The 27025-nt window shown below is 44.3% G+C and overlaps 1 long non-coding RNA gene across 1 annotated transcript in view; it reads right to left on the bottom strand.

Annotated features, from left to right (window-relative positions):
* Positions 1-26331, bottom strand: part of LOC141116591 (uncharacterized) — a 46081-nt gene extending 19750 nt beyond the window's left edge. Inside the window, exons 1-2 of the long non-coding RNA XR_012237042.1 lie at positions 26179-26331; positions 7714-7784 (exon numbers count right to left, since the gene is read on the bottom strand). This is a non-coding gene — a long non-coding RNA (uncharacterized lncRNA). The remainder of the gene's footprint in view (positions 1-7713; positions 7785-26178) is intronic.
* Positions 26332-27025: the final 694 nt, after the last annotated feature.

The following is a 27025-nucleotide window of genomic DNA, read 5'->3' as shown; positions in this document are numbered from 1 at the left end:
CTAAACAGTTACATATGAATAAAATATGTAATTGTTTACTCTAAAAGGGTTAAAATCCCAAAATAATTCAAACTATCTTCATCAATACCAAAGTTATTAACAGTACCTTTCTAACTGAATTATTTAGCCTAGGGCAAGACTAACCATATACAACCACCCTGGAATAAATAATTTCAACAAAAACTATATTCTGCACTCCAATTAATGAAACATCATTTTGATGTCTTTTGACATAGCACTTCTCTCCTGTAAGCGGAAGATCCGTGTACCCCCATTAGCCCTCCTCATTCTCCCAACCATATTATGTGGGAGTGTGACGAAGGCACTTATTCCCCTGAGAGAGATATTTATTCTCTTTCACGGGTAAATTGTGATTACTTGCAAAAAATTATTTATACAATGTATCATCTAATCTCGTATGTTTTTTGTTTACTCTTTACTCCAGAATTCACTGGTTTCTTTTCTATCTATTCATCTCTTCAGTCCACACAGGTTGATCTGCGCAGTCAGATCTGCATAACAAAAAGTAAGTCAAAACTATTTGATCTATTGCCATGGCACCACTGAATATACTTTCCCTGAATGTTCAGGGAATAAATGTCCCTCAAAAAAGGACCAAAGCCTTCCGTACTTTCCATAACAAGAAGGCTCACATAGTATGCCTCCAAGAAACACACTTCACCAAAGATTCTACTCCAAAATATATTTCTCCTTTTTATCAACAAATTTACACGGCTTCTGCCTGTACCAAGCAAAGGGGAACTCTAATTGCATTTCACCGATCCACACCATTCACCTTATCATCAGAAATTAGAGACCCAGAAGGTAGATACCTGATACTCATGGGTTATATAATGGATACAGCAATCACAGTGATTTCCTACTACGCTCCTAACAAACAACCTACACCATTCCTCTCACATATATTACAAGTGATTAATACACACAAAATAGGAACAGTGATAATGTGTGGGGATTCGAACCAGGTCCTCCTCCCATTTCTAGATAAATCACCTTTTACACCATCCAAAATAACCTCTAGATTACCTTTTTCTCAACTTCTTTCCAAATACAATCTGGTAGATTCATGGAGAGAAAGTAACCCAATGAAAAAGAAATTCACTTATTTCTCACACCCTCATCAAACCTTCACCAGAATAGATCATATTTTTCTAACAATAGGAATGATACCAGAAATTATTGCATCAGATATAATTCCGATTCCGTGGTCTGACCATAATGCAGTATACACTACTATAGCCTCAGCCATACCAAAAGCGCATGACCCAACGTGGTACTTACCGGACATAATGCTCAAACACCCACTACATCAGATGGCCATTGAACAAGCTTTAAAGGAATACATATCAATTAATAATACAACAGACATCTCCCCAATAACACTGTGGGAAGCTCATAAGCCTGTCTTGCGTGGTACAATACAAAGACAAATGGCACTATTTAAACGGGAACGCAAAAATCTAGCAAAAAAACTAGAACTCAATTTTAATGCAGCCTACATATCATTCCAAGATAATCCATCTCAGAGTACAAAATCTCATCTGGAAAAATCTAGATTGGAATACGATCTATTTCTCACGGAGTCAGTTGATAAATCCCTCAAACGCTCCAAACACAATTTCTACATGCATACAAACAAACCAGGTACATATTTGGCTCGGGCATTAAATTCAACTAACAAATCTTTCAAACCAATACGTTTGAAATTATCAAAAAATGTTTACACTTGTAATTCAGTTAAAATAGTCCATAAATTTCACTCACATCTCGCAACTTTATACAAGACAAACAATGAATTTAATCCTACAGAGGCTGAATCCTTCTTCTCAAAAATAACCTTACCTGAGTTATCTCAAAATCAAAAAAGCAGTTTGGATGAGCCTATAACTATAGATGAAGTTGCTAACGCCATAAAAGACCTACAACTTAATAAAAGACCAGGCCCAGACGGCTACTCGGCTTTATACTATAAAACATTCTCAGAAATACTCTCTCCCATTCTCACTGAAACTTTTAACAAACTTCTAGATGGACATTCTTTTCGGCAAGAAACACTAATGGCAATTGTTTGTATGATCCCAAAACCCCTTTCTGATGATACTTCCTGTGTGAATTATCGGCCTATCTCTCTGTTAAACCTCGATATTAAATTATTAGCAAAAATAATAGCAAAACGCCTCAATAGCATTATAGGAAAATTAATACATAGAGATCAAGTAGGCTTCATGCCAAATAGACAGGCAGGCGATAATATACGCAGGGCAGTGTTATTGGCACATATTGCTAAAAAACGGAAAATCCCTTTATGTTTTCTGTCTCTCGATATTAAGAGGGCATTTGACACAGTATCCTGGCAATATATGCAATATTCATTACAAAAATGGGGTTTTGGACCCCACTTTTTAACATGGATCAAAGCATTATATAATAAACCCAAAGCCTATATAAAATATGCTGGATACAAATCTGAAGCCTTTAATATCGAAAGAGGTACCCGACAGGGTTGCCCATTATCTCCCTTATTATTTGCCCTTATACTCGAACCCATGGCCCAATACATCAGAACAAACCAAACTATAACTGGCATTGAAGTAGGAGGTATTACACACAAATTATGTATATTTGCAGACGATATATTACTTTTTCTATCATCACCACAGGTCTCTGGTCCTAACTTAATACCAGCTCTTGATGGGTTTGCAGCCCTATCCGGCCTTATGATTAATCCTAAGAAATGCCTAGTGCTTAATATTTCACTCACAAACATGGAATTGATCCCGGCTAGGGCTGCTCTCCCATTCACATGGGCAGAAAAATCAATCCCATATCTTGGAATTCATTTAACAGCATCTCATTCTGACTTATTCTCAACCAATTATCCTCCTGTATTAAGACAGATCACAAATCTAATAAAACAATGGTCGCAACTTCCTTTATCCTGGATAGGGAAGATTAATGCAATCAAAATGACTATTCTACCCAAATTGCTTTATCTATTCAGAGTCCTCCCTATTCCAATTCCTTCCTATTTTTTGAGAATAGTACAAAAAAGAGCAACTTCGTTTATATGGGGCTCTTCTAAACCACGTATACCTATACACACACTACATCTTCCCAAAAATAAAGGAGGCCTGGGATACCCTAATTTTACTAACTACTACAGAGCAGCACATTTGGCCAGTCTGTCCAAATACCATGCAAAACAGGAAATCCCATTATGGGTATTTATAGAGGCTTCAGAAAATGACCCTCTATTAATATCAAATTTATTATGGCTTGATCCTAAAGACCGCTTTAAAATTCATAATCCCATAACTAAACACTTCTTATCTCTCTGGGATAAACTAAAAACCAAATATCAGTTACAATCTCCACACAATCCTCTCCTTTCTTTTATCAGAAATCCGGCCTTTTATCCGGCATGGATCTACCCAAATTCTTTTAAAGCTTGGACAACATCAGGCATTCAGACACTAAATGACTTCATAGCATCTAAATCATTCCTTTCATTCCCATCGCTTAGAGAAAAATATGATCTACCAAACTCTGAGATATTTAGATATCTCCAAATCAAAAATTTCTATACACCATTCCTAAAGGGGGATACACCATTATCCCAATTATCCATTTTTGAATCAATCTGTACAAAAGATCCATTTGCTAAAGGTACAATTTCATCACTTTATAATCAATTATATGGAGTAGCAAATCTTAATAGACCCTCTTACGTTCAGAGGTGGGAGGAGGACCTGGGACGAACTTTAGAAGACACGGACTGGTCTAACATATGGCTCACATCTAAGTCATCTTCACCCAACATCTTAGCACTGGAGACAAATTATAAAGTCCTAACTCGCTGGTACCTTATACCCGCTAGAGTGGCAAAATATTCACCTAATACCTCAGCTCTTTGTTTTCGAGGATGCCCAGAAATAGGCACACATTTACACATATGGTGGACGTGCCCAGTAATCCAAACCTTCTGGAAGGAAGTCTTCGTGATTGCATCTAAAATATTTAAAAAAATAATACAACCAGATCCATATTTAACTTTACTTAATCTAAAACCGGAATGGTTAACACTCTCTCAATTCAAACTTATGATCCAACTAATAACGGCTGCAAAACAAACAGTGGCCAAGGCATGGAAATCTCCTACATTGGTACTAGCAGAAACAATTCACAGAATGAATAATACAATGTCCCATGCTAAGATGGTAGCCATCGATCAAAATCAAATTCCAAAATTTGAAAAACTTTGGCATCCTTGGATAAAACAACAGTTCCTGTCAAACTTCAATGACTCTGTCCTGTTGCCATGGTAACAGATTAAATGACTTACAGAGACACCCATTCTAAGGCTTCAAAGAGAACTAAAAAGAATAATAAACTGACGAGCGGGACAACCTTGTGGACCATACCTCTACCTTTCAACCCTTTTTCTTCTTTCTCTTTCCTTTTCTCCACCTTACGATTAAAGCTCATTATCAGAATTTATTTGACCTATATACACACTACTTGTAAACAATATGTATAGTAGGTATAAATCATTTAAATACCTACAAAAGTAACTAAGGAAATGATATATATCTTTAATTTAGGTTTACGTGAACCCAATGTTTAATATTTGAAATTTCATGATATTTACCTATATAAACCCTACTGTAAAACAATGAGCTTACTTTATAGATCCTTGTAAACTTACTTTATGTATCTTTATAACATTGTATACTCAATAAACTTCTTTTGACAAGGAAATTATCTTAGTGACATTCCTTCTTATCTGAATATATTATACAAACACAAAAAGAAAAAAAAATGTATATAACCACCACCCCCACCCCCCCCCCCCCCTATTTCCTATAGTGATCTCTTATAAAAAAAAAATAAAGGTGATTTTCCCAAACCCTATTAATTTATACATTTATAAAAAGGAGAAATTCTCGATTTTTACTTCCATTGAGAACTACTCCAATAGAAGTGCCTAGTTACTATATAGCAACAGTGCCTTACTTTAATCCCCTGTAACATGAAATTCTCTTAGTGACATTCCTTCTTATCTGAATATATTATATATTAAAAATAACCTTTTCTTTTCAATCTGCAGCCTTTGTAATTTTCTATAAATGCAATGCAATATGGCTACATGTAGTTGTTCTGTGCACAGAATGTGTACTGACCACTCCCCAGAAACATCATTTCCTGCTTGTGTGATTGGCTCACCAATTTTCCCAGAAGTCTGCTTAAGATACAAGTCAGATTTCAGGCACCCCCTGCAAAAAAATTTAATTTTTGGTGAGATATTTCCAATAGGAACACGTTTAAAGGGATGCAGGCCCAGCAGCTTTCCTCATTAGTGCTCTTCAGTTGCCACAGCTGACTGATAATTATGAAACCACTCACATTAGACCCACTCAGAACAGAGGCACAGACAAACACACATGGATTTCTTCAGAATAACAAAAGGTAGGATTCTGCAACAAAGGTTGTTATAATCCTTGCAAGGTACATAGATCACCCAGGTGGGAATGTTTTTTTTCGTCAACAAAAGTAGAGTTGCGCATTAAATATGCTTTAAAATATTTAAAATGCCTTTGTTTCAGCAGAAAACTGTCATACTCTCAACTGGTTTTAACTTTAATTTGTTTCTGCTGTAGAAATGCATTGTATAACTTGGACTAGGTCCCTCAATGGATCCAGGACTCTTAGACATAGAGTTATCCACACCATGCTTCACAGTTGGAATAATGTTTTGATATTAGAATGATATGTATTGTTTTTTCAAAAATAAAAAAAAATATTTTTCTTTTGTCTCATCCCGCTATGAAACATTGCAGCAGTAGCAGTGCAGAACATCCAGGTGGCCTTAGGCAAACTTAGTAGTAAACTTCTGTGTGTCATTTATGACACACATGGTAAAAATCAGAAGTCATTCTTCCGATGTTCCTTATAATGATTCCTGGGTTTCCCTTTTCACTCGCAGTGGATAGTTTGGCATGTTCTTGCACTGAACTTGTGGAATGGTGATTAACGTATTTCATTTGTAAACTATAAGCTAGAGTATGGCACAATAGGAGCCTAAAAATTATGTAATAATAATTACATAATCTTTTCCAGGAATAAAGCAGGGTTGAACAAGTGTATACATGTATTGTATTATAGGTATAGTGTGCTTCAACATAATTCTATTGTCAAAAAGAGTTAACCAAAGTTATGATTTTTTTAAGTCAAATCAAAACTACCTTGAGCGGTCTGAGGCTCACATCCATTTTTCATCATAGACTGCGATTATTTAAATCAAAGTTGTTGCCCCCAGCACCAGGGCCATCTTAATGCATGGGCATTCCTGGGCACTGCTCAGGGGCCTCTAGGTGCATGGGGGACCCATTATAAGCTTTCATTACATCATACTTGCCAACTGTTCTGAATTGGCTGGGACAATCGCGGTTTTAACTGAGCTGTCCAGGGATGGCCATGTTCCAAGCAGCGTCCCGGAAACTGTACTGAGTTCTCCTAAATCCAGGACTGTGCCCTCCTGATCCCCCCCTGTACTGTGCCCTTTATGTTGATTAGTCTTTGATTTATGGCATGTTTTCTTATTGTGTAAAATCAATTTTATTGAAAGTACTACCGGTATTAAATATATGTTTAATTCCATCAACTATTTATACTTTAATTCTTGAGAGTAGGTGTGTTAATTGGGTCAGGCTGTTAGGAGCCCTAGTACATTTCTTTGTCCAGGGGCCCATGATGCTATTAAGATGGCTCTGCCCAGTACCCAGGGCAAAAATAAAAGAAAAACAGGTGAGATTGGACTCCACACTCCACAGCCACATCTCAGATGCTGACTTATCTTCACTGAAGCAATCAGTTTTACCATCTTACAAGGACACTGACCACCGAGAGGCAAAACGTTATTCTTTCTTTATTTAGGTAACCAGCAGGACAAATTCTGCTCTGATGCAATTTATATTAGGCACATCACAGAAACAATGCTGTTGGCTTGATTCCCAAGTGTCTGTCCATGCACTGTGTGTAGTGAAATGACCCTTAGGAGATGTTGTTTTAGGGGAAGTGCTTGCATCAGTTGGAAACGATCTTACAGCAGCTACCCCTGCATTAGTTTTGCAGCCCACGTGCTGACTTCACAGGGCTTTATTTTACCACCGGAACATGGAAAAAAAAATATGGGTTAAAATGGGTTATGCCTATTAAAGTATTTTAAAGCCTACAGTGTTTTCCTGTCTGTGACCCTCCTTTCCTGGCCTTGTGACACCAGCAGATTTGGGGAAAATGATCATCACTAGGCCAGGATGGCACAGACAACAATAAAAACATTCTCAGAGGAAAAATAAGAAAGAATCCTACCCAAGAGTGATGATTGGCCACGCTCCCACACGGACACAGGTTGCTCCCATTCGTGTGTCCGGATGTGCCAGTAGCATGACCGTTATCACTAATATGTTGTGGACCTAATATTACACACTGCTCGTTCAATTTTGAAATACCCCTTTTGTTATTATGCACATTGTATATTCTAAGTTTAGCATTGCTATATGGATCTTACTATTGACAGAAGCTTGAAAATTTTATATCTGAATGTTTGTAAATTCTATTTTGTATCTTCCTTTGAAAATTTTTCAATAAAAATATGGTAAAAAAATAAATAAAAACATTTTCAGAAATTCTTACCTTTCCTTACACTGCTATCCCCAGTAGGAACACTAACAGTAAAACAGTTAACTTTTTTCAATTCCGTGCTCCTGTTAAAACAAAAATAAATGCAAAAAAATTACAATTCAACTTCAGGGCAACTTTTGGCTTGAACCCCTGCATTTTTACTTGTTACTTTATAAAAGAGAGATAGTTGTTATACATATAGAGGTTAGTTAAAATAGCCACAAGAGGACGCCCAACTGTATGAACTCCCAGGTATCTTACCGGGATCTGCGGAGCCCCAACGGACCGACCGCATCCTACAATACCTCACAGAGGCCCATTCCCCACAGCTTGTGGCATCTGTTGGCGAACAGCTGGATGCACCTATCTCTGTATCGGAAATTGAGGCGGTGATCAAAGACATTCCTAATGGGAAGAGTCCGGGCCCCGAGGGCTACACAAATGCCTATTACAAAAAATATTCGGAGGTGCTGTCTAAGGCCACATGTGCTTACTTTACGTCGCTGGCCTCCGGCTCGGCAATGCCTAGTGAGGCGTTGATGGCACATATTACAGTCCTCCCGAAGGAAGGGAAAGACCACACTATGCCCGGGAACTATAGGCCTATATCACTTTTGAACACCAATGTGAAGAATTTGGTGAAAATCTTGGCCAATAAACTTAAGCCACTCCTCCCAACAGTTGTACACCCTGACTTCATAATGGGAAGGGAGGCAAGGGACAACTGTCAGGTCACCTGGGACCAGGTGACAGATGCACTCTGTAGGAGTCAGAAGTGCATCGCTAAGGTAGTGGACCCTAGGACTGACTGCATAGGATCGAACCCTGGAAGGTTCAGGAAGCAGGACTACAGGATAACTAACGTGGATCCCAGTGGGAGCTAGAGCATAGATTCCCCAGGGCGCGGAGTCCAAGAGCCAGCGGGTGTTCACCAGAGCCTCTAGTGGTGAGGATGGACTGCGCTGCAGTCTGGCTCCAGGTCGCGGCCCCCAGGGTCTCACAGCTCATGCTCACCGTAGACTACAGAAGAAGAGGAAGGAGGCAGCAAGCTGGAAAGACAGGGAAGTAAGGGGTAAGTCAAAGATCAGGGCGACTAGCAGACAAGGATAAACATAATACGCCAAAGGTCAGGATAACAAGCAGACAGGGAGAGTCGAGAACAGGCCAAAGTCGGTAACAGGAATCAGATGTAGGAAACACAGCAAGTACACACGGAGGCTAACACACAATGGTTGATCAGCACTGCTGGCTTGCAGAGCACAGGTTAATATAGGGTTCCCTGATAGGGCCTGGGGTGGGGCCATGCTAGAGGAGAGGTTATAAAACCAGTCAGGTGAGAGGCAGCTGGTCTTTAGAGATGAACACATGGAGACAGGTAAGCTGACAGAGAAAACTCTATTGCATAACCATGACAGTACCACCCCCCCCTTATGAGGCCTCCCCCTCCCCCGCCTGGGCCCTGGCTTAAAGGGAAACTCCAGATGAAACCTCCTCAACAGACGAGGCGCAAAGATCTCAGATGCAGTGATCCAAGACCTCTCCTCAGGACCAAACCCTTCCCAATGTACGAGGTACTGAAGAATGCCTCTACGGCGCTGGGAATCGAGAACTTGACTAACCTCGTACTTAGGATTATCCTCAGAGACCGAAAACCGAGGTAGTGAGAGGACGAGAGGACTTATTGAGGGCTAAAGGCTTCTTAGGAATAGGTAAAGGCATAAGAAGACCATCAGGAGTCTGAGCAGGGTCCCCCAGACCCTTAAAGATGAGCTGGACATCCAACATAGGATCATCAGACTGGGCAGAAGTCAGTGGATCCCTGAGACAAGATTGGTTAGAAAGTGATGTGTCACAGAAGTCAAGCTGGATAGCTTCACTGGGCATAGGCTGAACTGGTGCAGAGGCCGACTGAACAGCATTGCCAGGTGCAGCGACCACCAGAATCGCATCACAGGGCGTAGCGACTGTGGAACTGGTAGAATAGTCAGCCTGGGTGTGCGTCCAAGGGGGTCCAGGAACAGGCAAAGGTAAATGACCATGCAAACTGGAGTGAATGATCAGCTCAAGTTCACAGGTGGGCTCCTCATCCAGAGTGCCACATGACCCAGAGAGTGCCTCAGCCCGACTATTGCAGGAGACATTCCAGAAATCGCTATATGCAGCGGGAAGAGCAGAAGATACTGGGATGGTGGCAACAGGAAGTTTCTCTTTTGGGGTAACCTTGAGTAGGCAGGAAGAGGAACAGGAGGAACCCCAAGCCAGGATCCGTCCAGCAGTCCAGTCAATGTGTGGAGAATGGAACCGTAACCAAGGAAGACCTAATATGATAGGAGATGAAGCTTTAGGCAAGACAAGGAAGGATATCCACTGGTGGAGTGTCCCTACCGACATCTTAACAGGAAGGGTCTGGAAGCAGATAGGACCCCCTGGGAGAACAGTGCAATCAATCGCCAAGACCACCAATGGCGTTGAAAGGGGCAAAAGGGTAAGTCTCATAGAAGATGCAGTTTCCCAATCCATGAAATTGCCAGTGGCTCCGGAATCCAGATGTGCCGAGACCGAACGAGAGGAAGCACCGACATGAAGGAACACAGAAAGAAGAAGACGAGAAGGTGAAGGTGATACTTCAGGGTCTAATACTCCACCTTCCAGATGTATTAGCCCCGATCGTTTTTCCGGATGAAGAGAACAAGTGTCAAGAAAATGACCTTTGGCTCCACAATAGAGGCACAGGCCCAGAATTCTGCACCTAGCACGTTCTTCAGGGGACAACTTGGTCCAGCCCAGCTGCATAGGTTCCTCAGCAGGCAGGGGGTGCTCCTCGGATCGAAGAGAAGGGACTGGGAGCTCAAGCTGCCTAAGGAACGGGGAGTGCTGGCGTCTTTTTTCCAGGGCCCTTTCCTGAAAGCGAATATTGATCTGGTTACACAAGGTGATGACACCGTCCAGATCAGCAGGAAGGGATCTTCCTGCTAATTCATCCTTCACTCTATCAGAGAGGCCATGTAAAAAGATTGCAACTAGGGCCTCATTATTCCAGCTCAATTCAGCTGTGAGAATACGGAACTGAAGAGCATACTGTCCCACAGAAGAGGACTCTTGACGGAGACGTAAAAGAGCACTAGCCACTGAGGAGACACGACCCGGTTCCTCGAAGATATTCCGAAAAAGTTTCAAGAAATCAGACAGGCTAGAAACCACTGGATCATTCAGTTCCCACAGAGGGGCAGCCCAAGCTAGCTCCTCGCTGGACAGGAGGGATATAATATAGGCTACTTTCGCCCGATCGGACAGGAAGTTTTGGGGCTGAAGTTCAAAATGAATCGTGTACTGGCTAAGGAACCCCCTGCAAGCCTTGGAGTCCCCAGAGAAATGGGCCAGAGCTAGCAGTTGTAATGAATGTGTGGCTGCGACTGGTGCGATAGGTGCAGCAGCAGATAGTGATTGAGGTTGTTGAACTGGGGGTCCTAATGAGGCCTGAACCTGTTCAAAACGGGATGCCAAATCCTGAAGGAATCACATCACTTGGGTCTGATGCGATTCCTGGGTCTCCAGTCTGCAAACTAAGCCCTGCAATGGATCATCTGCGGGTAGCGGCACATCAACCGGGTCCATGGCTGATCAAACTGTCGGGTCACCTGGGACCAGGTGTCAGATGCACTCTGTAGGAGTCAGAAGTGCACCGCTAAGGTAGTGGACCCTAGGACTGACTGCTGCGGCTTGAACTCTGGAAGATTCAGGAAGCAGGTCTGCAGGATAACTAACGTGGATCCCAGTGGGAGCTAGAGCATAGATTCCCCAGGGCGCGGAGTCTAAGAGCCAGCGGGTATTCACCAGAGCCTCTAGTGGTGAGGATGGACTGTGCTGCAGTCTGGATCCAGGTCACGGCCCCCAGGGTCTCACAGCCCACTCTCACCATAGACTACAGGAGAAGAGGAAGGAGGCAGCAGGCTGGAACGGCAGGGAAGTAAGAGGTAAGCCAAAGATCAGGGCGACTAGCAGACAAGGATAAACATAACACACCAAAGGTCATGGTAACAAGCAGACAGGGAGAGTCGAGAACAGGCCAAAGTCGGTAACAGGAATCAGACGTAGGAAACACAGCAAGTACACACGGAGGCTAACACACAATGGTTGATCAGCACTGCTGGCTTGTAGTGCACAGGTTAATATAGGGTTCCCTGATAGGGCCTGGGGTGGGGCCATGCTAGAAGAGAGGTTATAAAACCAGTCAGGTGAGAGGCAGCTGGTCTTTAGAGATGAACACATGGAGACAGGTAAGCTGACAGAGAAAACTCTATTGCATAACCACGACAACAACTCAAACAGAGCACTCCAACTGATCCATTGGGTGGAGTCTCAGGCTACGACTCACCCCTGTCTTTTGCTTTACACTGATGCCGAGAAGGCATTTGACAGGGTGGACTGGACATATATGAGGGCTGTGTTGGTCAGGCTTGGCCTGGGCCCTAATATGTTAGCCTGGATATCATCCCTTTATAGTTCCCCGACCGCTAGGGTAAAAGTAAATGGACTACTGTCAGATACATTCCTGATTGGCAATGGGATGTGCCAGGGATGCCCTTTGTCCCCTCTTATTTTTGCATTAAGCCTTGAGCCACTGCTTAATAAAATCCGCCTTAATAAAGATATCAAAGGCTTCACTGTAGGGCCGACCAAACATAAGCTGTCCGCTTATGCGGATAATCTACTATTCTATGTCTCTGAGCCTTTGATATCGCTGCCTAACATCCAGGCAGAACTAAGAGAATTCAACCTTTTGTCCAATTTCAAGATAAATTATAACAAGTCAGAGATTCTATCCCTGAATATTTCCTTGGGTCTATATACACAACTGCAGGCTGCCTTCTCCTTTACATGGTGTCAGACCTCCTTGAAGTATCTGGGGATATACTTGCTGCCAGCTGCTCCCAGCTTTACGCGTTTAATTACGGGCCATTGCTCTCCACTATCAGAGCGGACCTTAAAAGATGGGACCGATCTGCTTTTTCTTGGATGGGCCGAGTCAGTGTCCTCAAAATGAATGTGCTGCCCCATGTCCTGTTTTTCCTGCAGATGGTGCCTATCACCCTGCCTAGGACTTTCTTCTTAACCTTCAACAGCCTGTTAATACAATATATTTGGAGTGGGAAATGCCCTAGGCTGGCCCTTCGCATGATACAACGCCCTAAAGTAGGAGGGAGGTCCCTGTGATCCGCAGATATTACGAAGCCATAGCTTTGCATCGCATTCTAGACTGGTATCACGGTGTCACCTTGAAACTTTGGGTGCCACTCGATAAATTTTTAGCGGGCCGGAACCTGACGCATGCCCCCTGGGTTCCACGGGAGTGTAGGGGTTTTTCAAAGCTGGTTTCTCCCATGGCCTCCCATGCCCTGACAATTTGGGACGCTTTGAATAAGAGGGAAAGTCTTGCTCCGCCAACTTCCCCTCTGGCACCACTGGGTGGCTTCCCCTGGTTTAATCCAGGGAAGCATCTGTCCTTCTTTCGGGCATGGGCGGCTGATGAAGAGTCCAGATGTGGTAGATTTATTCAAGACCAAGACTTGCTGCCGTTAGCGACCCTAAGGGAACACTATGGCACCTTCCCAATGGACGAGTGGCATTATAGACAGCTCCAGCATTTCTTTAGGAGTCTACCCTATGGAGTTCGTTCTCCAACTCAAGCATCTCCCTTCAAGCGCCTATGTATGTCAACCTCCGCTATCCCTCACTCAATATCAGTATTATATGACTTACTGCAATCCATGCACAATGTGGGAAAGCTGGGATTCATTAGCAATTGGGAGAGGGACCTTCAGCACGTTTTTACTAAGCCTCAGCTGGACCATCTGTATAGCCTCACACACTCCAGCACAGTAGATACAAAAATGCAAGAGAACAACTACAAAGTCCTAACCAGATGGTATAGAGTCCCTGCCAAACTTGCTAAGATATACCCATCTCTTTCAGCCACATGCTGGAGAGAGTGTGGCCTTAGAGGCTCATTTCTCCACATCTGGTGGGAGTGTCCCAAATTAAGACCTTATTGGCTGGATATTCACGCTCAGATCAAAATCATTTTAGACCTGGATCTCCCGGACACCCCTATGGAGTCTCTTTTGCATTAAGTAAGTCGATACTACCACATTTGCTTAATGCGGCCCGAAGGCTGATCCCAATATATTGGAAGAAGCCTCAGGTACCTACCCGTGCTGAATGGATACTTTTAGTCAATAATATCATGGCTGCGGAGGAATGGATGGCGAAGTGTAAGGACAGATATGAGAAGTTTTATTCAATCCGGGCTACCTGGATACAATATACCAGTCTGGCAGTGTCATCCGTCCCGGGCCCCTCACATACGACGGCCCCACCTGATTGACGGGGTTGGGGTGTGGGGATTCTGATGTGGTACTGATTAAAGAGTAAAAGTGCAGAAGAGTCTTGACAAACCTAATACAGCTTAAGTTGTTTTACCATGCTAAAAGGTGTAACACCCCCTTCTTTTGTTTTTAATTTTTGTTTGCAGTTTATTTTGTTTTCATTTTCATCCTGATTTATGTTTCTGATTTCTTTGCTGGGCCTTGGTACCCCGGATCGCTCTGTGATCCCTGCTCTTGATTGAAGGTTCTAATCTTCCTCAGGGATGTCCCAGGGGGGACTGTAGAGGAGATTCATAGATGTGTGAATTCATATGATGCTATAGTGAGATGACGATCATACATCCCTCTGAAATGATCCCTTAATGTGTGTATCCCTGAGTTATGTTTTCTTTCTGTGAAAATGTACCCCAAAAGGCAATCTATGTAACATACTTTATACCTTTTCTATCTGTATGTTGTTAAATGAAAATTTGCTTAAAATAAAGATTATATAAAAAAAAAAATAGCCACAAGAGGGAGCACTGTATCTCACTGCTATATTAAATCTCGTATTAATAGATTTTTTTACTAAGCCACAAGAGGGAGCATTGTATTATACTGCTATACTGTATTTAATATAGAGACTTTTTGATTAGCCACCAGAGGTAACACTGTATATTTTGTTACTGTTATAATGCCAATTCCAGCACACACACTATAAATAACTACTTTCCCAGCAGCTCTTTGTCAGTGTGTTGGTGTTTAGCGACTGATGCGCTCACGTCATTTTGCTTTTGTTTTTATCTTTGTTGGGGTCTTTGTTTAATTAATTAATTATTTTTTGCAGGGTCAACGTCTACAGGGTAAATGTGTTGGTGACACTGCAAAAGCTGTTTTTTTTGTTTGCAGCAAAGCACAGTGCAGCTTAGTCCTCTAAAGCAGTGCTTCTAAACCTTTTTTCAGTCAAGGCACCCTTTAAAATTATGGACAGCCTTGCGACACCCCATTCTAAAATGTAAAAAGCTATTCTAATAGTTTTACATAATGCATCAACATCCACACACATAGGACACCTAACATTAGAGATGTTTTACTCTTCCAAATCAATTACACTTTTGCACACTGACTTATACAATTATACATTTTTGGTACTGACTAATATTCCAGTGTTACTCTTCCTCAGTTTCTCTCCCTCACTCAGCTAATGTGACCCCAGCACTGACAGAGAGGGGCAGGGGAGAATCAAAAAAGGATGCTGTGCGCATGACGGACATCATTCTTAACAACTGATGATGTCATTGGTTGTTAGGTTGCCAGCAGCTAGAAGGTCGTAATGGTGCATAATGAAAACCTGTGGCTTTGTGTAATTAAAAGGCAGGCTTGATCCACTGGCTTGTATATGATTTTTGGGCAATTTTTAAGCATTTTGCCAAGGCACTCCTGAAGAAACCTTAAGGCACCCCAGGGTGCCTGGGCACTCTGGTTGAAAAAGGGCTGCTCTAAAGCACCACAGTGTTTTTTGCACCATATTATCAGATCTCTTGCCATAGCTGTTAATAAAAGTAATAAATAACCCTCACAAAAACATCATGTGTGGGAGGCCTAAAGGGAAAGGCAAAGATTGTTCACCTGCAGGTATCATGGGTGAGCAGCATCCGTATCCACCGGCCAAAGCAGTGGTCATGGTGCAGCATCAAAATACAGGGCATGTGTTTTTTTTTTCAGGCAGGTGAGCACTACACAGCCAGAGCACCTAGAGGTGGTGGGGAGGCTAACCATGCCATTATCATTCTCCTCCTCTGTCCCGCAGGCCCAGAGTAGCATGATATTGTCTTTAGCTGCAAAAATGTCCTGTTCTTCCTCCTCACCCATAACTCCTGCTATTGCCCTGCAAACTGGCATGGACTAGTCTGCTGAAATATTTGAGCACAGCATCAGCCACTTGCTGCAAGCAGATGCACAGCAATTACATTGTAATTGCATCTGAGGTTGAGGAGAAGAGCAATGGAAACATAGAGGAAAGGAACAACAAGCAAAGAGAACCAATTGGTACCAATGTTCCTGCAGCTGCAACTTACTGCCAATTTGGCTGCAGTGATGAGATAGGTTAATGATGAGGTTTCTTACCATGCTTGGGTGCCAACTATAGCAGAGTTGTAAAGTGAGGGGAATGGTACAACTTCAGCGAGGCAGGATGTCATCCAAGGACAAATCAGAGGAATGGATTGAGCAACTACCTTAATTCCACCAGATGTCAGAGCTCCATGGATGCAAGCCACAGCTTTTCCCCAGTTCCACCTAGTTCTGTTGCAAACTGCATCTTCATCATTTGCAGCATCATTAGTGTCCCAAGCATGGTAAAACACTTGGTAAATTTGGTACCATGTCTATGAAGAGTCATATGAATATTCACCATGAAGCTTGGTGGAAGTAGCACTTGCATGCTAATGGTCAACAGAAAAAGCACCATATTACTTTTCCTTCATCCAACTCCCCCCTTCCCACCTCTCTAACCACTATACAAGATTCCCTATTAGCAGCCTCGAGCAATAAGATTGTCAGTATTTCAAGGAGTATCATACCTTTTGGCACATCCAGTGGAGAACAAGGTCACCATGGGGCCATGCAGAGTAGGGCAAGAGTGCAACCGTGTTTTAATTTTGCTAACCCCACCCTACCATTACCAGCTTTACTACTGAGTAGGCAGCTTTCTGTGCTCCAGCTGCTGGAGCATAGGAAAGCAAACATCCTCAGCCACCCCCATGCCCAATGTCTCAATGCTAGCTTAGCAAATTTGCTGGCTTTACAGCTGCAGCCAAATCCAGCTGGTGGAGTCTGCCCACTTCCTGGAATTTGCAGCACTACAATGGCAGATTCCCAGCGGACATCTTTTCAGTTATAAGACCATCCTTTCCATCCACCATCATGGCGAAGGTAATGTTTACACATCACTATATCACAAAGTCAACTGCAGGGTGCACCCGATCACAGTCTTGAAGTTCAGCAAGTTTGGACAGGGATGTTATAGTAGGTAAAAAACAAGAAAATAACAACCATTGTGCCAAATTTAGAACAATAGTCTAATAGGGGAATTATGGCCTTAGAATGATCTTATTAACTGGTATAAATTCAGCTCAGGCCACTAGATGATGGTTGCAGATCCTCAGTATTTGAGTCTTGAGTAAATACTAACGCACATATAGTAATCAAAAGAGAGAGGGCACCAACTTCTAAGTTCAGCCATTTATTAAAATAAAACCATAAAAAACTTGTATACGCTCACTGCATTTCGTGAATGATCAGTATGTCAATAGTAAACCTTCGTGCAAAACTCATCTAGAAAGTGGTCTGGAGTGGCAGAGTTCGTCAGGGAGGCGACTAGTGTATACAGATCTGTGTCAGGAAGCTGCTAGATAGTAGGCCGCATCCGGGGAAGCAAGCAGAAATGCAAGCTGTAGGAGATGCAGCTGGGGACTTCCAGGCTCGGTTCAGCTGGACTTGGCGGATGAAGTCACACATCGTCATACTTGCTGCTCATTTACTGAATGCAGTGAGTGCATACAAGCTTTTTATGGTTTTATATTTATTAATAAATGTCTCTACTAAGATGGTGGTTCCCTCTCTCTTTTGCTTACTATATGTTATAGTTCTGTCACTTTTATGGAGGTTGGGAAGGATGTAGGACAAGGCACACCACTGGATGCACATCCTGACACCTGGTGATGGGGACAAAACAGTCATTTCCATCCCCTGGTCTTCAATGCCCTCTTCTGGGGAGTTATGCAACAGCACTAGCCAAATACTTAAAATATATGCAGCGCTGTATATGTGCAAAAATAAACAAATAAATAGTGCACAGATGAAAGCATAGACAGTCCCTCCTTGTCCTGTTTTAAATAGAAAATATCCTCCTGTGGTTCCAATTGATACATGTGAAGAGTAAGAATATTCTTCCAGTGATTAAGAATAGAGGCTTACCAGAAATATTGGCTGCTCATCATCAAGTGCAGCAAAACATGCATAAACTGCATCACCCTCAGGAGACAAATGTCCCTTCTTAGTAATCCTCTATATTAGCAATAAACAAAAAAAGGTGCTTCATAGTGTAGTATTTATTGCAGTACTTGGACATAGTTAAAACATCAGGATAAAATCCAAACACATAAAAACAAATAAAATGGATGACTGCTTAACTCATATCATATGCCGCCACCAGGTACAATATTGTGGTGGCCTGACGTTCATGCTATAGGTCCCTACCCCAGTAGGGTCCTTCAGCGTGAACGTCAAGCACTACTCAGAGAAAGGAGAGAGTGTGGGAAGGAGTTTTCAGTTTGATGCCTGCTACCAGTGTCCACTTCACCCATAACGCTGTTTAAAATCCAGTTGGCGGTGAGTGCGCATTGCATGGGGGTGAAGGCTGATGATCGGTGATTGCACACTTATCTGCACTTATTGTCACTATACTCAACTGGGTGCGATTATCACTTATATTAAGCAGTATTACACTATATTAGTTTCTTTTTTGAATTTATGTTTGGAATCCTATTATCAAGGATTACTAAGAGGAAATATCTGTCCCCTGAGGGTGATGCTGTTTATGCATGTTTGCTGCACATGATTGAGCAGCCACTATTTCTGGTAAGCCTCTGATCTTAATCACTAGAAGAATATTCTTACTTTTTACGTGTGTCAATTGGGACCACAGGAGGATATACTTTTCACTATCTATACTTTTATCTGTGGACTATTTATTTGTTTATTTTTTTGCACATATACAACAGTGCATATATTTTATGCTTATTTTGGAGGTTTTGATATATTACCTTTTTTTGCTAGCAGCTGTGTAACAGTGCACATAGCACTCATTATTTATATTTTATTACTAGCCAAATGCTGCCACAGTTTTTCAGCTTATATGCCTAGGGGGCTTGAAACAGTCCCTGCACAAAATGACATTTTTAAAGGAATAAAAGTCATTTAAAACTGCTTGCAGCTTTAATGTAATGTCGGGTCCCGGCAATATGGATGAAAATCAGTGAGACAAATGGCATGGGTAGCCCCCCCCCCCAGTCCATTACCAGGCCCTTTGGGTCTTGTATGGATATTAAGGGGAACCCCGCACCCAAATTAAAAAAAGGAAAGGCGTGGGGCCCCCAGGCCCTATATACTCTATACAGCAGTATACAGGCGGTGCAAACAAGACAGGGACTGTAGGTTTGTTGTTAAGTAGAATCTGTTTGTAATTTTGAACTGGTACATTTTTAAAGTGTAGCTCCAGCCAAAAAATCTATTTTTAAGCTTTTTGGAAAACATAGGGAAAGGTTATCACCCCTGTAACATTTGTTTTGCTGTCTGTTCACCTCTTCAGAAGATTTCACCTCACTTTCTGTCCCAATGACAAATGTTTTATGAAAATTTGGGGTTTTTAGTGAAACAAGGATTGGTGATAAAGCATCAGTGAAGAGGAGACACGTTTTTCCCATATTAACTCTTACAGGAGAGAATTTCCCTTCCTAGGGGTAGATTTCATCTCACTTCCTGTTGTCTTCTTCCGTTTGCAAGTAGGAGTCGTTTGTAAGTTGGATGTTTGAAAGTAGGGGCCTGCCCTATATACTCTGCAGAAATTGGGGCCTTAGGTGTTGGTGTTGCCACAACACTGTAAGCCCCCACAGTTACTTTTGGTGGGCGCTGGAATGGCCCTGCTGTGAAATATTATATCAAGAATTGTAATTACATGCACCTGTTAAACAGGGGCAGAATAATTGTTTTTTTGGTGGTGGTGGTGGTGTTGCCACAACACTGTAAGCCCTCACAGTTACTCTTGGTGGGCGCAGGAATGGGCCCTGCTGTGAAATATTAGATCAAGAATTGTAATTACATATCCCTGTTGAACAGGGGCAGAAAAATTGGGCCTTAGGTGCTGGTGCCACAACACTGCAACCCCTCACAGATGCTATAGTTGGAGTGCAGGAATGAGCCCTGCTGCAAAGTACTGCATCAAAAATTGTAATTATACGCCCCTGTTAAACAGGAGCTGAAGATTTGGGCCTTGGGCACTGGTGCTGGTGCCACAACACTGCAACCCCTCACAAATACTCTAGTTGGAGTGCAGGAATGAGCCCTGCTGCAAAGTATTGCATCAAAAATTGTAATTACACACCCCTGTTAAACAGGGGCAGAACAATTGCCACAACACTGCAAACCCTCACAGATGCTATAGTTGGAGTGCAGGAATGAGCCCTGCTGCAAAGTATTGCATCAAAAATTGTAATTATATGCCCTTGTTAAACGGGCTGAAAAATTGGGCCTTGGGCACTGGTGCCACAGCACTGCAACACCTCACAGATTATATAGTTGGAGCGCAGGAATGAGCCCTGCTGCAAAGTATTGCATCAAAAATTGTAATTACACGCCCCTGTTAAACAGGGGCAGAAAAATTGGGTTTTGGTCACTGGTGGCGGTGCCCAGAACCAAAAATGTTCTTACAAGCTATCAGCATGAAAATTGAGGAAGAGGATTGTGACTCAGCATAACAGGATAGTCACTCAGCATCAGCATAGGCAGTCTTGAAGGGATCTCACTTTAAAAAAAAAATCAATTGGTTACATCAGCATCAGGTGCTTGGTAGCTGGTGATCCAAGACTGATTCATTTTTATGAAGGTCAGCCGATCGACCGATTCGGTGGACAGGCGCACCCTGTGATCGGTTACAAAGCCTCCAGCAGCACTGAAAGTGCGTTCCGAAAGAATGCAGGATGCAGGACAGGCCAGTAGCTCAATCTCATACTGTGCAAGCTCTGACCAGTGATCCATCCTCAAGACCCAGTAACCCAGAGGATTTTCGGTGGGAAAGGTGTCCAAGTCTGATCTTGCCCCTAGGTAATCCTGCACCATGTGAATCAGATGCTGGCGATGGTTGCTGGAACCGATCAGACCTTGGGGCTGCGGACTAAAAAAATTGTCTGAACGCATCGGTCAGACGGCCACCTTCTCCATAGCTCCTTCTGTGACTGACCGAAGCCTCAGCAACACGTTGTCCAGGAGGACCAGGAAATTGTAACCTCCCAGGCTCTGGAAACGCGTTGCACAAACCTTTCTGCAAGGCCTCCCAAAGATGTTTCATCCATCTGCTCCCTCTGCGACGGCAAGATAAGGTCCGCAACCTTACCCTTGTAACGTGGATCAAGGAGGGTTGCCAGCCAGTAATCATCCCTCCCCTTGATACCACGAATACAAGGATCCTTCCGCAGGCTTTTCAGGATCGGGGAGGCCATGCATCGTAGGTTTGCTGAGGCATTCGGTCCAGAGTCCTCTGGGTCACTAAGGATGACATGATCCTCAGCCACCTCCTCCCAGCCATGTACAAGTCCATGGGTTTCTTTGTACTATAAATGATCCCTTGAAGACTGCTGCTGATGCTGAGTGCCAGGCTCCATCTCCATGCTGACACAATCCTCCTCCTCGTCCTCTTCCTGTGTGATCGGTGGGCACGCAGGAACACTGTCTAGATAAAGGGGGCCTTGAGAGGTAAGGAAGTCCTCCTTTTCCTCCCTCTGTTCTGCCTCAAGTGCCCTGTCCATTATTCCAAGCAGCGTGTGCTCCAACAAGTGGACAAGAGGGACAGTGTTACTGATGCATGCACTGTCACTGCTCACCATCTTCGTGGCCTCCTCAAATGGTGACAGGGCAGTGCATGCATCCCTGATCATAGCCCACTGGCGTGGGAAAAAAAAAGGTCTCCTGACCGTGTCCTGGTGCCATAGTCGCATAGGTACTCATAGATGGCCCTCTGCTGCATGTGCAGCTGCTGCAGCATGGCCAACATTGAGTTCCACCTGGTAGGCATGTCAAAGATTAGGCGGTTCTTGGGCAGGTTAAATTCCTTTTGGAGGTCAGCCAGCCGAGCACTGGCATTATATGACCTGCGGAAATGCACACAGACTTTCCTGGCCTGCCTCAGGACATCCTGGGTACCAGGTACCTGCCCAAGAACCGCTGCACCACCAAGTTAAGGACTTGAACTAAACAGGGCACATGGGTCAGTTGTCCCTGTTGGAGAGCGGAGAGGAGGTTGGTGCCATTGTAACAAACCACCATACCTGGCTTAAGCAGGCGTCAACCACCTCTGAACCTGTCCCTGCAGAGCTGACAGAATCTCTGCCCCAGTGTGGCTCCTGTCCCCCAAGCACACCAGCTCAAGCACCGCATGGCATCTTTTTGCCTGCGTGCTTGCGTAGCCCCTTGAACGCCTACGGAGCACCGCTGGTTCCGAGGACAAATCAGCACAGGAAGAGGCCATGGAGGAAGAAGAAGAGGAGGGGGTGGAGGAGAGAGGTGTGGCAGAATCACCACTAGTAGAATTTTGGAGGCGTGGTGGCAGAACAACCTCCAACACTACTGCACCCTGTCCTGCATCCTTCCCAGCTGCCAGAAGAGTCACCCAGTGCGCGGTGAAAGATAGGTAACATCCCTGTCCATGCCTGCTGGACCATGGGTCAGCGGTAATATGCACCTTACCGCTGACCGCCCTGTCCAGCGAGGCCAAGACATTGCCTTCCACATGCTGGTAGAGAGCCGAAATCGCCTTCTGTGAAAAAAAGTGGGGTTTGGGAACCTGCCACTGAGGAACCGCACAATCCACAAACTCACGGAAGGGGGCAGAATCTACCAACTGAAAAGGCAGCATTTGCTAACAAGTGCTAGCAATTTAGCCAAGCTATCATTCAACCACTGGGCATGTGGATGGCTGGGAGTGAACTTCTTTCGGCGGTGCAGCAGCTGGGGCAAGGAAATTTGCCTGGTACAATCTGGTGTTGGTGTACTGATAGCAGATTGCCCGCAAGTACTTGGCTGTGACACACCTAATTTTACACCTTCATTCCTCTCAGTGCAGGTTTTAGAGAGGACTAAAGGTATAGTGAGGTTGAAGATCCCAGCTGATGAGAAGCAAGGAGAGGTTCGCTTTGTTCTTTGGTGTGGGTCTTTTAGGTATGCTTGCCAACGAACTGCATGGCAGGTCGACATATGTCTGGTCAAGCATGTGGTGCCCAAGCGGGTGATGTTTTGGCCATGCGAGATACGCTTGAGACATATGTTGCAAATAGCAGCGGTGGGATCTGATGCACTCGTCTCAAAAAAGGCCCACACCAAAGAAGTTTTGGAATAATGCGCAGAGACAGTAGCGCCCTGCACATGCGGACCTCTGCTGTGTGATGCAGTCGGAGTGCTGCCCTTAAGCTGGCCCCTGGAGGGCATCCTGCTTTGTTGGAGATGTGCCTCCTCCTCCTCCTCTCTCCTACCAGGCACCCACGTGGAGTCAGTGACCTCATTGTGCCTTCCCTCCTCATCACTGGAGCAAAGCTGGCAGTATGCTGCAGCTGGGGGAACATGACTGCCAGATTGCTGTCCTTCTTGGGCAACCCCTCTCTCTGGGCTCACGTTACTGCCTTCCTCTAGCTGGGTACCATCATCGGAGCCTTCAAAACGCTGGGCATCCTCCTGGAGCATGTACCCAACACTGTGGTCAAACAAACAGTTCGGGGGACTCCTCAGGAGGACATGGTGGGGCTAAGGAAGGAGTGATTGATGCCATTGAGCTGAGGGAAGAGGCCGCGTTGGCAGCTGCTTTGCCAGACAAAGTACCCTGAGCCTGGGTGAGGGAGGATGAGGAGGATGAGGACGGCTTGGTCATCCACTCTACCAAGTCTTCCGCATGTTGCGGCTCAACACGGCCAGCTGCCAAAAAAAAGGGCAAGCGTGTCCCACGGCCACGTGCTGATGAGGATGCACCGTCTCCATGACCAGCACTGTTGCCTCTAGACACAGAGCCTGCTTGCCCTCTTATTGGCTTGTGACTGTCTGCCTCTTCTTGTTGGCCTTCCAGACATACTAATGGCCTGCAGTGAGATGTAGCTGCACAAAGCTGGGATGTATATATATATATATATACTGATACTGCAGCTAGCAGAATCAACTGCCTGCCTGTAGTATTATTAGTATGAGAACAGCAGCAATTGTCTTCAGGTAGCTTTAGGTGCACACTGTGCAGAGGACGCACTACACTAACTGTAAATACTGCAGCTGCCTGTGGTACTAATAGGATCAGAAGAACACCACCAATTTTCTTCAGGTAGCTTTAAGTGCACACTGAGGACAGTACCAGACACTACCAGAAATCCCGCAAGTGAGATAGGCATCCACACCAGCGCCACACAATGGAGAAGCTTATGCATTTCGGGGGACAGACCCCCTTCCTCAGAGCTGCTCCCTTGAGAGGTGTCATGCACGATACAATCCACTTTATGTTCTTGTGGGGTCCCGTGGGATCACTGAGTGTAGTAGTTCCACTTGTCACCCTGCTCAGCCAGGCATTCACTTCCAGTCACACATTGCCAGACAATGAACTATCCATCAGCTTGTTTTTGTTATTTTTTATTGAGAGGATTTAATGGGGGAAAGGGACATGGGAGGCCCAAATAATTGATCTAGTTAGTTTGAACAAAAGATTATTGAATCTTTATTGACAGTCTCTAAAGCTCCATACTCCTTCAGCACATTTCTTGAGTCAACTCCACGTTCTCTACTGCGCAACCCTAGATTCTTGTCACAGCACATAGTTAGGTCCCACTCTGATAAAGTCCCAACTGTTCAATATCCGCCATTTGCTGGCAGGGGTCTGCAGTCCTCTTTGGTGTAGCAACCAATAGCGTTAAATATAGTACTTTTTGTGCTAACTGAATCTTGGTGGACTACTGATCCCAGAAAGTACTGTGCAAGTCCTGCCAACCAGCGACATCACAGTCTCTCCCTCTGGCTCTACATCCACTCCTGGCATGTCTCTCCCAGATCTTCTCACTGTGCCTGTCACTCACCAACCCCGGAATGATTCCCTCCTAGTGACTTGCCCGGCAATTCTCCCGCTGTCCTCTTCCTGCTCCTGTTCAGGACATCAGGAGATATCATTGTATGAAGGGGTTCCTTCCCAGCTACCAGCTCCAGGCCCAAGACCCCCCCCCTCCCCCAGAAAGGGGGCTTCCTCCAAGGCCACTACAGCCTAACACCACATCACTATTTTTTCTACCCGAACAACTCCTCCCACAGCAGGCTGACCATGAGTATATATAGGAGGCCTGCCCCCTGCCAATCCTATATGGGGATGGGTCAGGGCTCCCAGATACACTCCATGCCACTCCAATCCTCTGCCCTGCCTCTTTTCCAGAACCTTCCAGAAACAGAGGAGGCGCCAGAGAGATGAAGTACACATCAGTCACCTGCTACTCTAAAACATTCCCCAGCCCCAAGTCAAAACAAACAGGCTTAGCTCACAGCTAGGCCTGCCTAAATTTACCTGCACTGGCTGTAAAAAAACACAACCACCTCTAGCAACCTACCTGAGGTAGAGGGTGCTACATTCTTTTGAATCACTCTACAATCTTTGACGGCCAAAAATAGGTTAATGATTCCAATCTCTTCATTAATAAGCTTGCAATCCAACTGTGTGAGGATTTAGCAACTCCATACCATTCACCAACATATAAATATAGAAAGGAAGGCTTCTCATAGCGTAAAACAATAAATCATTTGTTATTAAAAAAACATAGTAGGTGCACTCACATTTCCATGTGTCATGGCAACACTAAGGAGGTATGCACATAGACATATGTAGCGCCACCCTCGCAGGAGCCGCTGGTATTTTTTTTTATATTGGGTCCCTTCTGCCCTGCACCTGTGATGACTCACCCCTTTCCTGGACCCAAGAACACTGGCACACCTCAAAGGTTTAAATGGGCTTCATTTAATGGCAAAGCCCTAGAAATGAATGGGTTAAATAATGCAAAAAAATTGCTATATAGCAATGTAGGCACCTTGTTAAGTGACATCATTCACAGGGTGTCACTGTTCATTCACCACATCTGCCTGGGAAGCAACTGGTGCACAAACGTACACTAGGCATGTGCTAGTGAGCGATACTGGCTTGTAATTGCAGAATAATGACAATCCAACCCAGTACAGCAATACAAATGACATTTTTCAAAGGCAATACAGCCTACCTACTACCTAATGGAAAGTTGTCCTGCCTAACCACTGGCCAGTGGGACTATGTAGAGACTAAAGTAAACAAGATGGTGGCTGGAAGTCTCTCACCACTGATGACTGATTCTAGCCCTGAGGGGTTCCTCTGTGGCTGGTGAAAGGGTCCTTCCTCTTGAGCCAGCTCTCTGCAGCTTTAGCAGGTAGCTGGAACACGTGGTCACTGGGAGCTTCTGAACGCACTGGAATACAAGCACAGTCTCTCCTCCCTCACTGCATTAAATAGTGTTCAGCATAGCAGTAGCCTACAGCCTGGTCCCTGCACACAGTTTTGCATGTGATTCAGGTGCAGCACACTTTTTCTGGCAGAACAGATCCTCTGGCAACAGCATGTGGTCAGCAGGTCACAACAACAGTCCTGTGGATTCTGGCAGCCCTGAGCCCTGTACCGCAAATTTCCAGGCTAACCCTCTCTGGGTGCACACAGCTCAGTTCAGCTCCAAGGCTCTGTAATAACAGTCACAGAAAGCACTCAATTCTGTTTCTCTTTTCACAGAACACTTCCCGGGGATGTATTGTACTGGCCAGGCACTCCTGTTCCCAGGCTCTCTAAAATGGGTCCCAGAGCCCTCTCATCAGATCCCACATGGATTTCCTGCTTCTCTCAGTAGTGAGAGGCTGAAAAATTTCCCACAGCTAATTGGGAAACAGCCTGGCTTAGGCAACTAATCAGGAGTCCCCCTTCTTCAGAGTTGCTAGGGGCAGGGTCCTCTTCAGCTGTAGCAACAGCCAGTCAGGGCACAGTCCAGTCCCCTCTCTCCCTGTAGCTGTCCATCACAAGAGAGAAGAAAAAAAATGTTGTTTCTGTGTTTATTTTGTCAGCACTGCTGGGAATTTTTTTTTAAAGAGCCCAGCGCTACATTCTC

This window comes from Aquarana catesbeiana, linkage group LG01, assembly GCF_042186555.1.
Source record: "Aquarana catesbeiana isolate 2022-GZ linkage group LG01, ASM4218655v1, whole genome shotgun sequence".
NCBI classification, from domain to species: domain Eukaryota; kingdom Metazoa; phylum Chordata; class Amphibia; order Anura; family Ranidae; genus Aquarana; species Aquarana catesbeiana.
Note: the sequence above shows the minus strand (reverse complement) of the source record. Positions and strands in the feature narration are given on the sequence as shown.